The 12,690-nt window shown below is 46.4% G+C and overlaps 1 long non-coding RNA gene across 1 annotated transcript in view; it reads left to right on the forward strand.

Moving 5' to 3' along the window:
* Positions 1-12,282, forward strand: part of LOC124605115 — a 56,494-nt gene extending 44,212 nt beyond the window's left edge. The window contains exon 3 of the long non-coding RNA XR_006978600.1: positions 12,205-12,282. This is a non-coding gene — a long non-coding RNA (uncharacterized LOC124605115). The remainder of the gene's footprint in view (positions 1-12,204) is intronic.
* The last annotated feature ends 408 nt before the right edge of the window (positions 12,283-12,690 follow it).

A 12,690-nucleotide genomic window follows, 5' to 3' on the forward strand; every position in this document is an offset into this window, starting at 1 on the left:
AGAAGCCGACCTAGGGGAAGATCAGTTTGGATTCCGTAGAAATATTGGAACACGTGAGGCAATACTGATCCTACGACTTATCTTAGAAGCTAGATTAAGGAAAGGCAAACCTACGTTTCTAGCATTTGTAGACTTAGAGAAAACTTTTGACAATGTTGACTGGAATACTCTCTTTCAGATTCTGAAGGCGGCAGGGGTAAAATATAGGGAGCGAATGGCTATTTACAATCTGTATAGAAACCAAATGGCAGGAATAAGAGTTGAGGGGCATGAAAGGGAAGCAGTGGTTGGGAAGGGAGTGAGACAGTGTTGTAGCCTCTCCCCGATGTTATTCAATCTGTATATTGAGCAAGCAGTTAAGGAAACAAAAGAAAAATTCGGAGTTGGTATTAAAATCCATGGGGAAGTAATAAAAACTTTATGGCTCGCCGATGACATTGTAATTCTGTCAGAGACGGCAAAGGACTTGGAAGAGCAGTTGAACGGAATGGACAGTGTGTTGAAAGGAGGATATAAGATGAACATCAACAAAAGCAAAACGAGGATAATGGAATGTAGTCGAATTAAGTCGGGTGATGCTGAGGGTATTAGATTAGGAAGTGAGACACTTAAAGTAGTAAAGGAGTTTTGCTATTTCGGGAGCAAAATAACTGATGATGGTCGAAGTAGAGAGCGTATAAAATGTAGACTGGCAATTGCAAGGAAATTGTTTCTGAAGAAGAGAAATTTGTTAACAACGAGTATAGATTTAAGTGTCAGGAAATCGTTTCTGAAAGTATTTGTATGGAGTGTAGCCATGTATGGAAGTGAAACATGGACGATAAATAGTTTGGACAAGAAGAGAATAGAAGCTTTCGAAATGTGGTGCTACAGAAGAATGCTGAAGATTAGATGGGTAGATCACATAACTAATGAGGAGGTGTTGAATAGGATTGGGGGGAAGAGAAGCTTGTGGCACAACTTGACTAGAAGAAGGGAACGGTTGGTAGGACATGTTCTGAAGCATCAAGAGATCACCAATTTAGTACTGGAGGGCATCGTGGAGGGTAAAAGTCGTAGAGGGTGACCAAGAAATGAATGCACCAAGCAGATTCAGAAGGATGTAGGTTGCAGTAGGTACTGGGAGATGAATAAGCTTGAACAGGATAGAGTAGCATGGAGACCTGCATCAAACCAGTCTCAGAATTGAAGACCACAACAACAACGTATATCATTCCTTTGTAAAAATCACAAAATTTAATATTACTGTTTTAAATGAAACAGTTTCTAAACTCTATATGTGTTTTCTCAAATGTCTTGATATACATGCAAGGAAACGGAAAAAAATCACAAATTTTCTACGCACATTTTATATATTTTCATGAAGCTCTGTAAGCAATTGGGTTTATCATATTTCACACACTTGTATCCCGTCATTCTGTTCAATTTATAGGGACAATAACGACAGTCTTTTCACTTTTGTGTCTTGTCGCTTATTTTTCTTTTTGTTGGATTCCAATGTCGCTACGGTCGCGGGTTCGACTCCTGCCTCGGGCATGGATGTGTGTGATGCGATGAGGTTAGTTAGGTTTACGTGGTTCTAAGTTCTAGGGGACTGATGGCCTCAGAAGTTTAGTCCCATAGTTTTCAGAGCCCTTTTAACCATTTTTGATTCCCATCTCTTTGCTTTTCACCCAAAACACCTGAAAGAATTTTCCTGAGGTCATCCAGTATGTTTGGAATATGGAGCCTTCTCTGCATGTGACGCCTGATTAATTTCATTCCTATCCTCTTAATGAATTCAAATCTTGACATTGTACTTTTTTGAAGATACATACGAGTAAATAGGCTTTTGCGCAGCTCACAGATATTAGGACGTAAAATACTGCCAGCGGCCATCTCCTTGTTCTCCGGTTAGCTGAGTGGTTGCTGCACTTCATGTCTTGGGCGTATACGCCAGATTTTGTGGCATTATAGAAACTGGTTTGTTGCTACTTTCATCAGTATATGCAGTGTGGTGCATTGAAGAAAGCGCTAAAACTGCCTTACATTTTTTGGAAAAAGGACAATTATGTAAAATCCTTCGTAAAACCTGGTAAATACTTGAGCTCACTTTTTTCTTTGGGCTGGGAAGACACTCTTTTCGAACTTCTATTTTGTTGGATTTTAGGCTTCCAACATACGTCAATCTGTTTTTCAGCAGCTCCTTGCACAATTCAATGGAGGAAAACCAATTTTCTGCTATGATATTTCTGTTTGTCCGGTATATACTATTGGAAAGATAAATCACAGACTGTGTTGGCTTTCGGAACTTTTTCCTTCCTCAGATAGTGTTCTTCCATCACTATCTTTCCCCACATAAATGTAAGCATTATACATATATGAAGAATGTGCATATGTGAAGCACATGGCTTTTATGCCATAAGTAACAGGTTTCTTGGGCATAAATATTTTGAGTCGGCATCTGCCTCTAAATAGGATTAGACTTTCTTCTACACGTGCGTAAGCCCCAATCGAATATACCTTCTGACAGTTAGAAATAAAGCTACAGCAGGATCACCTCTTATCCTTTGTTCGCGAGTAGAATCATCATCAAATCTGAGAGCCACCAGTAAAACTTCACATCGTTTTAGAGATATGACTGCACGAAGAATGGGACGTCCAGTACAGTCATTTGCCAAGTCTTCACGTTCAGACTTAAAAATGCAACATAGCACCATCAAACCAATCATTGCCTCAATTTAAGTTTTGTCTGTATGTTTATAACTGGAAGACGAAGGATTTTGTAATTTATTCCTTATCACTTGTAGTTTTGAGTTGGTATGTACTACTATCTCATCCAATATCTCAGTGTTAAAAAAGAAACGCCATATTTCTTGTGAGTCTGGATAGTTACCTAACTGGTTGGCAGGGTCTAACTACAATGAAAAATTTTTATTACGATTTTGTTTTTGTCTTAGTACCGCTGCGGTGCGCTCTGGAACTCCAACTGAAACAGTTCATCTTGCCACGATAAATTGCCAGTTTTGGTGTCATCATTTTCCCTGTTCTGAAGAGAGTCATCAAATCCTTGTTCAAAACACATACGGACTTCTCGGTGGAAAACTTAAAACCACTCTTTTGCGCCCAGTCATCCAAACGTCTAAGTTGCAACTGACGCGTTGTCGTTGCAAGGCTTGAAGAAGAGCAAAACAAAGAGAAATAATCCACAAACAAGGAACACTGGACAGGACTTTTCACTATAAACGTAATGCTATTAATAGCGATGGCAAAGAGAGTCACACTTAAAACGCTACCCTGAGGGACACCGTTCTCCTGCTCAAAGCGATCAGACAGGACGTCACCAATTCGGTATCTAAAATATCGTGGCTAGAGGAAAGACTGAATAAAAAGAGGAAGACAACCACGAAAACCCCATTCGTGAAGCTGCTCCGGGATGAGACGCCTCCAAGTGGTATCGTAGGCCTTCTTGATGTCGAAACATACACGTAGAAGGTGATGACGGCGTAATAAGGCTTGTTGTATAGCCACCTCCAGGAGGGCAATGTTATCGAAGGTGGAGCGAAACCTCCTGAACCCCCACTGAAAGCGACTAAGGAGTTCCTGGGATTCTAACATCCATACTAGGCGGCGGTTGACCATCCGCTCCAACGTCTTACCCATGCAACTAATTAGGGAGACTCTACGGTAGCTCCTAGGGCTCGTGCGGTCTTTCCCAGGCTTTAAAAAAGAAATTAAAACTGCCTCACCCCACGAGTCAGGAAAGTGACCTGACGACCAAATGGAATTAAAAAGTGCGAGAAGGATTTCTTTGTAGCGCAAAGAGGTGCCGTAGCATACTGTAATGGATCCTGTCGTGACCAGGGGATGTGTCACGAGCTGCAGACGCAGAATCCAGCTCCCACATAGAAAATTGGCAGTTGTAAACTTCATGAGAGGTGGACTGGAAGTCCATACTACACCTCTCAGCAACCACTCTAAGCGCTGGAAACCTGGATCCTGACTGGTTGTTGCAGAAACTGTGGCAAAATACGTTGCCATAGTCTGGGCAATGCCTCGCGGATCCGTGTGGAGAGTGCCGTTATTCATTATAGCAGCAATGGGCACCTCCCTCCTCTGCCAGAAATTCTCCTGATGGTCTCCCACACAATGGAACTTTTGGTGGAACGATTAATGGTGTTCAGGAACTTTTGCCACGACCTCTTCTTGCTCTCACGAATAATGCGGCGACATCTAGCCCTCGCCACCCGATAGGCTGCAAGATTCTCAGCAGTCGGCCGACACTGGAACCGACGCAGAGCCGCACGCCTGGTCCTGATTGCAGAGTGGCATTCGGCACTCCACCAAGGGACAAGTGGCCTCTTCCGGTGGCCTGTGGACTGTGGAATGGATGCTGCAGCGGCGTGGTGGACCGTTTTAGTAATATGATCCACACACCACTCAACATTCACACACTGTTCGAACTGGGCCAACTGGCTGTAATGGGTCCAGTCGGCTCCACTAAGCACCCATCGTGGTGGTCTCCTTTCGGGCCCCAAGCCATCTGGCAGGTGAATCCAGATTGGGAAATGATCACTGCCGTGCAAGTCAGCAACCACTTCCCAGTGAGCACTGGCGGCAAGATCTGGAGAGCAAAGCGAGGGATCAATGGCAGAGAACGACCCAGTCGCTGTGCAGAAATGAGTGCTTTTTCCTCCATTGAGCAAGTAGGCACAGGATGACAGGAGAAGCCTCTCAATTGCTCTACCCCTGGGACAGGTAATTGCAGTGCCCCAAAGCACATTGTGGGCATTAAAATCACCACAAATAATGAATGGCTGGGGGAGCTGTGTAAGAAGGGCCACTTCATCAAGTGCATCATGTGGTGGCAAGTAAAGCAAACGTACAGTCAATGGATGACGCACGTGCACAGACACAGCGACAACCTGTAAAGTCGTAGTAAGCGAGAAAGGCGAGGAGTGGTAGTCCGTCCTGACGAAAATACCTACGCCTCCTCTAACTCTCTCTCCACGCAGGTCATCCTTTTTGCGGTGCGTATAGCCTAGTAGCTCAGGGGAGTATGATGGATGGAAATAAGTCTCTAGGAGACACAGACACACCCTGAGAGAGTAGACGAAGTTCCCTCACATGAGTCCTGAAACCTTGCAAGTTCCACTGAAGGATGGGAGCCATCTATGATGGGGGTAGCACCTTCATCCTGTCTCTTGGAGGTTAGTTGCTTGTTGGGAAGTGGAAGTCTCCACTAGCAAGGTCCCGTTACGTAAGCACTTCACCGATTTTAAGGAGCCACAGATTCCCTCCAAACCCTTTTGTATATAGAAGGGCGAAACCTTCTCAAAACTACAATCCTTCCGTTTCACAATGAGAAATACATTCGGATTACCAGAATGCATTCTGTTACCTAAGACTGGACTTGTCAAAGAAGTGCTGGAGTAAGTGGGACTGACTGCACGAGCCCTCTTAAGAGACTGGGTTTTAGAACCTTCCAGCGGCCCACCCTTTCCTCTGGCAGGAAAAAATGAGGATTTCGAAGGATCCATCTCGGTCCCACGAGCAGCTAGGGAACTAGACGTCCACCTAGACAGAGCCCCGCGTGCTTAGGTAAGCCTTATACAATTGAGGTGTGGCAGATTGCCCAGAGGTTGCCTGCTAACGACTGTTACACCTCAACAGCCATGCATCTCATCAGCGCGCAGCACACCTTGAGATTGAGGGGTTCTTTATAGAGGTTTATTCCATCCTCGCGATCCAGGCGGTAAAGCCAAGATCCCCATTCTCTGAGACACACAACATTGCACCGCCACGCCGCACGGTGGTCGCTGAAGCATGCCCAGAGCTTACGGTGACAGGGGACTGGCGGCGCTTACCAGTCCCCAGCTCAGGAGCCCCGGGGTCGCCAAGCCAGTACCCGGCACCTGAATGCCGAGTCCCTGGGGGCAGAACAGATATAGTTCTGGCAGTACCGGCCATAACCTTCTTCTTCTGTGCGAATGCAAATATATTACCCGAACTCTTACGGGAGTTGGTAACAATGTCTTCCACAAGTAATCAGTGTGTTGGGTAGGGACACGACGAATGTAGTGTGTTGACATATAAGGTGAGAAGGTGGGTCTCACGGGAGGCGTGCGCGAGATAGTCCCTGCAGTCGCAGTATCATCTGTGCCCTCTGTGGCTCAGATGGATAGAGCGTTTGCTATGTATGTAGGAGATCCCGGGTTCGAGTCCCAGTCGGGGCACATATTTTCACCTGTTCCGTTGGTATATATCAACCTCCCTCAGCATCTGGAGGTATTAATATGTAATTCTAATTACTTTCTAGAGGGCTTCATGTAAGTATATAATTCCTGGGAAGTTTCTCCATAGATAGGAGGAAAGGTGAAATTCTGAGGATGCGAAATCAGATCTATAAGGTGACTGCTGAATCATTTACAACCATGCTTCTGTTCAGTGCTTCTTGTCACTCTAACAGAAGGGAGGCGGGTGTTATCGTGGAGCAGCAACATTTCACCCAGTCTACATGGTTGTTGTTCTTGGATTGCTTCTGCAACAAGTCTTACAAGGGGAGGCCGCCAATTGTGAAATTCAGATTCGATTCATACTGCGCATAATAAAAGCCCATGCCCAGAGATGTAATGTGGCAAAGCACCAAGATGCACTTCTCAGCCGTTGTCGAGAAAATCGACAGTTAAAAGAAACCATTGCGATGAAATACTCTCTACGATTAATAACTTTCTACAGCGTCGTGGTGCAGCGGTAAGCGCTCGGGTTTCTAATCCGAAGGTCGCTGGATCGAATCTCGCGCCGTGCAACCTTTTTTTTTAGTATTTGTTTTTTGTGGTGGTGGTGGTTAGTGTTTAACGTCCCGTCGACAACGAGGTCACTAGAGACAGAGCGCAAGCTCGGGTTAGGGAAGGAGTGGGAAGGAAATCGGCCGTGCCCTTTCAAAGGAGCCATCCCGGCATTTGCCTGAAACGATTTAGGGATTGTTTTTGTAATTCAAATATATATATATATATATATATATATATATATATATATATATATATAATTCCCGGCAATCAGTTGCAACAATTATGCATATAATAAGTTGTTGAAAGTCGTTTGTCGTGGAAAAATTGGCGACTTCGAACATCATTATGTTTTCCGTAAACAAAGTTGCATTTCAGAAATGTTATTAATCGTCTTCATAATGTTAACCACGTATAATTAACGGAAGACGTAGAAATGATATTCCGAAACGAATGCGTATAGCCTAAGTCAAACGTTCGAATTAGAATAGAGACCCCACGAATACAAATTTGCTGTGGCAGGTATGAAATACACTCCTGGAAATTGAGTCCTGTGGAACGGCTTGCCATGCCATTTCCACCTGGCGCCTCAGTTGGACCAGCGTTCGTGCTGGACGTGCAGACCGCGTGAGACGACGCTTCATCCAGTCCCAAACATTCTCAATGGGGGACAGATCCGGAGATCTTGCTGGCCAGGGTAGTTGACTTGCACCTTCTAGAGCACGTTGGGTGGCACGGGATACATGCGGACGTGCATTGTCCTGTTGGAACAGCAAGTTCCCTTGCCGGTCTAGGAATGGTAGAACGATGGGTTCGATGACGGTTTGGATGTACCGTGCACTATTCAGTGTCCCCTCGACGATCACCAGTGGTGTACGGCCAGTGTAGGAGATCGCTCCCCACACCATGATGCCGGGTGTTGGCCCTGTGTGCCTCGTTCGTATGCAGTCCTGATTGTGGCGCTCACCTGCACGGCGCCAAACACGCATACGACAATCATTGGCACCAAGGCAGAAGCGACTCTCATCGCTGAAGACGACACGTCTCCATCCGTCCCTCCATTCACGCCTGTCGCGACACCACTGGAGGCGGGCTGCACGATGTTGGGGCGTGAGCGGAAGACGGCCTAACGGTGTGCGTGACCGTAGCCCAGCTTCATGGAGACGGTCGCAAATGGTCCTCGGCGATACCCCAGGAGCAACAGTGTCCCTAATTTGCTGGGAAGTGGCGGTGCGGTCCCCTACGGCACTGCGTAGGATCCTACGGTCTTGGCGTGCATCCGTGCGTCGCTGCGGTCCGGTCCCAGGTCGACGGGCACGTGCACCTTCCGCCGACCAGTGGCGACAACATCGATGTACTGTGGAGACCTCACGCCCCACGTGTTGAGCAATTCGGCGGTACGTCCACCCGGCCTCCCGCATGCCCACTATACGCCCTCGCTCAAAGTCCGTCAATTGCACATACGGTTCACGTCCACGCTGTCGCGGCATGCTACCAGTGTTAAAGACTGTGATGGAGCTCCGTATGCCACGGCAAACTGGCTGACACTGACGGCGGCGCTGCACAAATGCAGCGCAGCTAGCGCCATTCGACGGCCAACACCGCGGTTCCTGGTGTGTCCGCTGTGCCGTGCGTGTGATCATTGCTTGTACAGCCCTCTCGCAGTGTCCGGAGCAAGTATGGTAGGTCTGACACACCGGTGTCAATGTGTTCTTTTTTCCATTTCCAGGAGTGTATAAACTCCGTTACTCTCTCGTTACACTTGAAGAACAGACGTTGAATGGGCCGCCGCGTAACTAGCGTAGTTGCCTGCTAACTTCGAAAGAAGGTAGATGCGGTCCCTAGCGCAACTTATAACATCGTCGAAAATCAGTGCGGATGGGAGAGCTTTGCTACACCCTGTTAAATAAACGGAAAAATGGAGGCGATATGATTGGAGAGCGATCCGCCTTCACCAACATGCATAAGCAATTTATTAATAGTATATATATATATATATATATATATATATATATATATATATGAATTACAAAAAACAAATTATAAAAAAAATTGCATGGCACGAGATTCGATCCGGTGATCTTCGGATTACGAACCCCAGCGCTTACCGCTGCGCCACGACGCTGGAGAAAATTATTAATCGTAGAGAGCATTTCACCGCAACGGTTTCTTTTAACTTTCGATTTTCTCGACAACGGCTGAGAAGTGCATGTTGGTGCTTTGCCACATTACACCTGTGGCCATGAGCTTTTATTATGCGCAGTACGAATCGAATCTGAATTTCACAATTGGCGGCCTACCCTTGTTAGTCTTTGACAGTAAATGTCAGCAGTGATGGTTACACCCATCGGAAGCATTTCATAGTACACCACACAGTCTTTGTTCTACCAGATGCATAGCATTATCATTTGTGTTTGCGCACAGATCTTTGTACTGGGAGTTGCTTCTTTGTTTGGTCTCAACCATACATTTTATTTTCCTTAAGTCAGCGTAAATAAACAAGTTCTCGTCACCTGCAAAGATACGGCATAGGAATGGTCGGTGTTGTTCACAAACCAATTGACGACGAGCAAGCAGAGATATACGTGTGGCCACCGTCGGATTTTTGTGATTTTGGCGTGGAGCATGTGGTACACATAAGTCTTATTTTTGAAGCTTCTCCACTGCATGTAAATTTCGGATGATGGTTGGAAGATCACAGTTCATCGCATTGGGCAGTTCGCGAGTACAGTGATGTGTAACATTGTGGACTAATGTTTTTCAACGATCTTTATCATAACGCGAAAGTATTCCTGAACGCCGGTCGTGGTGGCCATGTGGTTCTAGGCACTTCATTCCGGAATCGCGTGACTGCTACGGTCGCAGGTTCGAATCCTGCTTCGGGCATGGATGTGTGTGATGTCTTAGGTTAGTTAGGTTTACGCAGTTCTAAGTTGTAGGGGACTGATGACCTCAGATGTAGAGTCCCATAGTGCTCAGAGCCATTTGAACCACTTTTTTGTTCCTGAACGTGGAGAGCCACTAATGCCATAAAACGAGAAAACCGTCTATTTGCATTGCTCTGTGCATTGGCGTTATCCCCACATACGGGGCAACTGTTTCTGGCTGCCTTCGCTGTTGTTACCCCGCTATTTAACTCAAACAGAAGAGTGCATCAGAAATGTTCCGATTTTTCCACTTGGCACTCGATTTTCTGGCATCCACAGCTCCAATCACTATCTCCAAATAACAAAATTAGCATATGTAAAATTAAGTAGGAGCAGTGAACTATAAATAAATAACGTCAATCGATAAATAAATCCATAACAATAGGAATACTAACATGCAAAACAAACACGCTACGAACTAGTGTACCAACCTAATATAAATTCACACTCAGAAACGAATACATACAACATGCCACCTTCCGAGCACGTCACCAGTGGAGACTGACGCCTTTATTCAAAACAAGAAGGACGGTTGTGCTACAGAATGGCGGAGCGTGCAATTTACAGTTAATAAGACGCAGGATTACTGCTCTTAAATAGTGAACCCCACATGGAATCTGAGAATTAAACTGTGAAAGAAACATGGAAAATGTAACTGCTTTGCTTGTGCTTGTGCTGCGGAGGCCGCAGAATTTCTTCTAATAAGTTTTAAATTAGCCCTGTTCCTTCGCTGATCGTCCCTAATACATATTCCAATGCTATATCGACATGTTACATTCGTAACTGGTGGTTTCTGAAAGTTTTGTACATTTGTCGTCGTGACTGAAGACTGCAACCACAAACGGCCCAGGTACACAGGTACACAGACGAAAAAAAGAAATCGCAGTACCATGAAGGAGCTGTGCAACATAAACGAAAGTTGGTGGACGTGCTTCTGCATGAGAGAGAGAATTTTTATTCAAATTTCACGCCTGTAGCACAGGAGTTGCGCTAGTAACGTCGCTATGAGAATGCAGAGCAGCTTTGCTTTAAACACACGCTGTAATGTTCTTGAGCGTTATTTACCTTTGAGACTGGACTTGATGAGTTGATGTTAGTCAACAGTGCCTTTAAGGCGACAAAGACGCCATTATCAATACCACACCGAGTTTTTATGAGGTCATGTAACAGGGCTACAAGACGCTGAATGTCCCTTCTGGAACACTGCAGAAAGATTTGGCAGGGAAGTAACCACTGTACACGACTGTTATCAGCGGTGGTCACGAGAATGTACAGTTGCAAGAAAATCGAACCCCGAACGGCCACTTGGCACTACCGACAGTGAAGACCATCGTGATTTGCAAATGGCTCTGGTGCATCTCTCTGGATCTGCAGCAGCAACTTGAGGAGCAGTTGGCACCATAGTGGGGTAAAGAACAGTTGTAAATCGCTTACTTCAAGGACAGCTCCGTGCCACATGCCATGTGGCGTGCAATTCACTGACCCCAAACCACCGCCATCTGCGTCTTGAGTGGTGTCAAGTGAGAGCTCACTGGAGGGCAGGATGGAGGTCTGTTGTGTTTTGAAAGCAGCCTGTGCCCCGGTGCCAGTGATGGCTTTGTGTGTGTAGGAGAAGGCCAGTTGACAGCCTCCAACTAATCTGTCTGCATGCTAGATACACTGGACGTACACCTGGAGTTAGGTCTGGGGTGCCACTTCGTATGACAGCAGGAACACTCTCTTGGGTATCCCACGCCTCCTGACTCTCAATTTGTACTTATATCTGGTGATTCGACCTGTTACGCTGCCATTCATCAACAGCATTCCTGTGGGTGTTTCCAACAGCATAGAACTCGCCGATATACTGCGGTTGTAACCCAATATGCTCTATAGAGTGTCCACATGTTGCCTTGGCCTGCCCAGTAATCAGATCTGTCTGTAATCGATCACATATGGGACATCATCGGAGGACAATAACCAGCACTTACCGACCCTGCATTGGCCGACCATGTGCAACAGGCAGTCAACTCCAGCACGCAAATTGACATTTGGAATCTGTACAACACAGTGCATGCACGTCTGGCTGCTTGCATTCAACCTTCTGGCGGTTACACCAGTTATTAATGCACTAGCATATCATATTTTTTTGTGGGGCTTAAATTAATCTGCGAACTTGCAATATTCAAATGGTTCAAATGGCTCTCAGCACTATGGGACTTAACAGCGTTGGCCATCAGTCCCCTAGAAGAACTACTTAAACCTAACTAACCTAAGGACAGCACACAACACCCAGTCATCACGAGGCGGAGAAAATACCTGACCCCGCCGGGAATCGAACCCGGGAACCCCGGCGCGGGAGAACTTGCAATGTTAATCATATAAATATGTCACCTAGACAAACATATTCCTGAAACTCAATTATTGTACATTAATTATATCTGAGTGTTGGGATTTTTTCCGTCATTGCATTTATTCAGTGACCACGTGCAGTTAGAACCATGTTCCTTACACTAGCTCTATGTTTTCTGCAGTGGGTGGAATCGGTACTGGCGGAACGAAGAGAAGCGAGAGCGCCGGGAGGTCTGTCGGCGCTGCACGTGGCGGCGGCTGTGGGACACCCCGAGGTGGTGCAGCTGCTCAGCCGGGGCCTGGCGGTGCACGGCCACGACGACTGCGGCTGGACGCCGCTGCTCTACGCCGCCGCCTGCGCGGACGCCGGCCGCCGCCGGCACACGGTGCGGGCGCTGCTGGAAGCGGGCGCCGACGCGGGCTACGAGGCGCCCTCTGGCGACTCGGCGCTCTCCCTCGCGGCGTTAGCCCGGCGTCTGGACGTGAGTACGGTCTGTTCATTTAGCGTATGGAAGGCTGTAGAAAAATGTAGCACACTTCATAGACAAAAAAGATCAAACAAAAATAAAGAAACTACCTTCATCTACAAATACAGTGAGGTGACGTCATAGGATAGCAATATGCGTACATACAAACGGCGGGTAATCCCGGGCTAGGAATTGGCAGAG

The sequence above is a fragment of the Schistocerca americana genome, chromosome 3 (assembly GCF_021461395.2).
Source record: "Schistocerca americana isolate TAMUIC-IGC-003095 chromosome 3, iqSchAmer2.1, whole genome shotgun sequence".
NCBI classification, from domain to species: domain Eukaryota; kingdom Metazoa; phylum Arthropoda; class Insecta; order Orthoptera; family Acrididae; genus Schistocerca; species Schistocerca americana.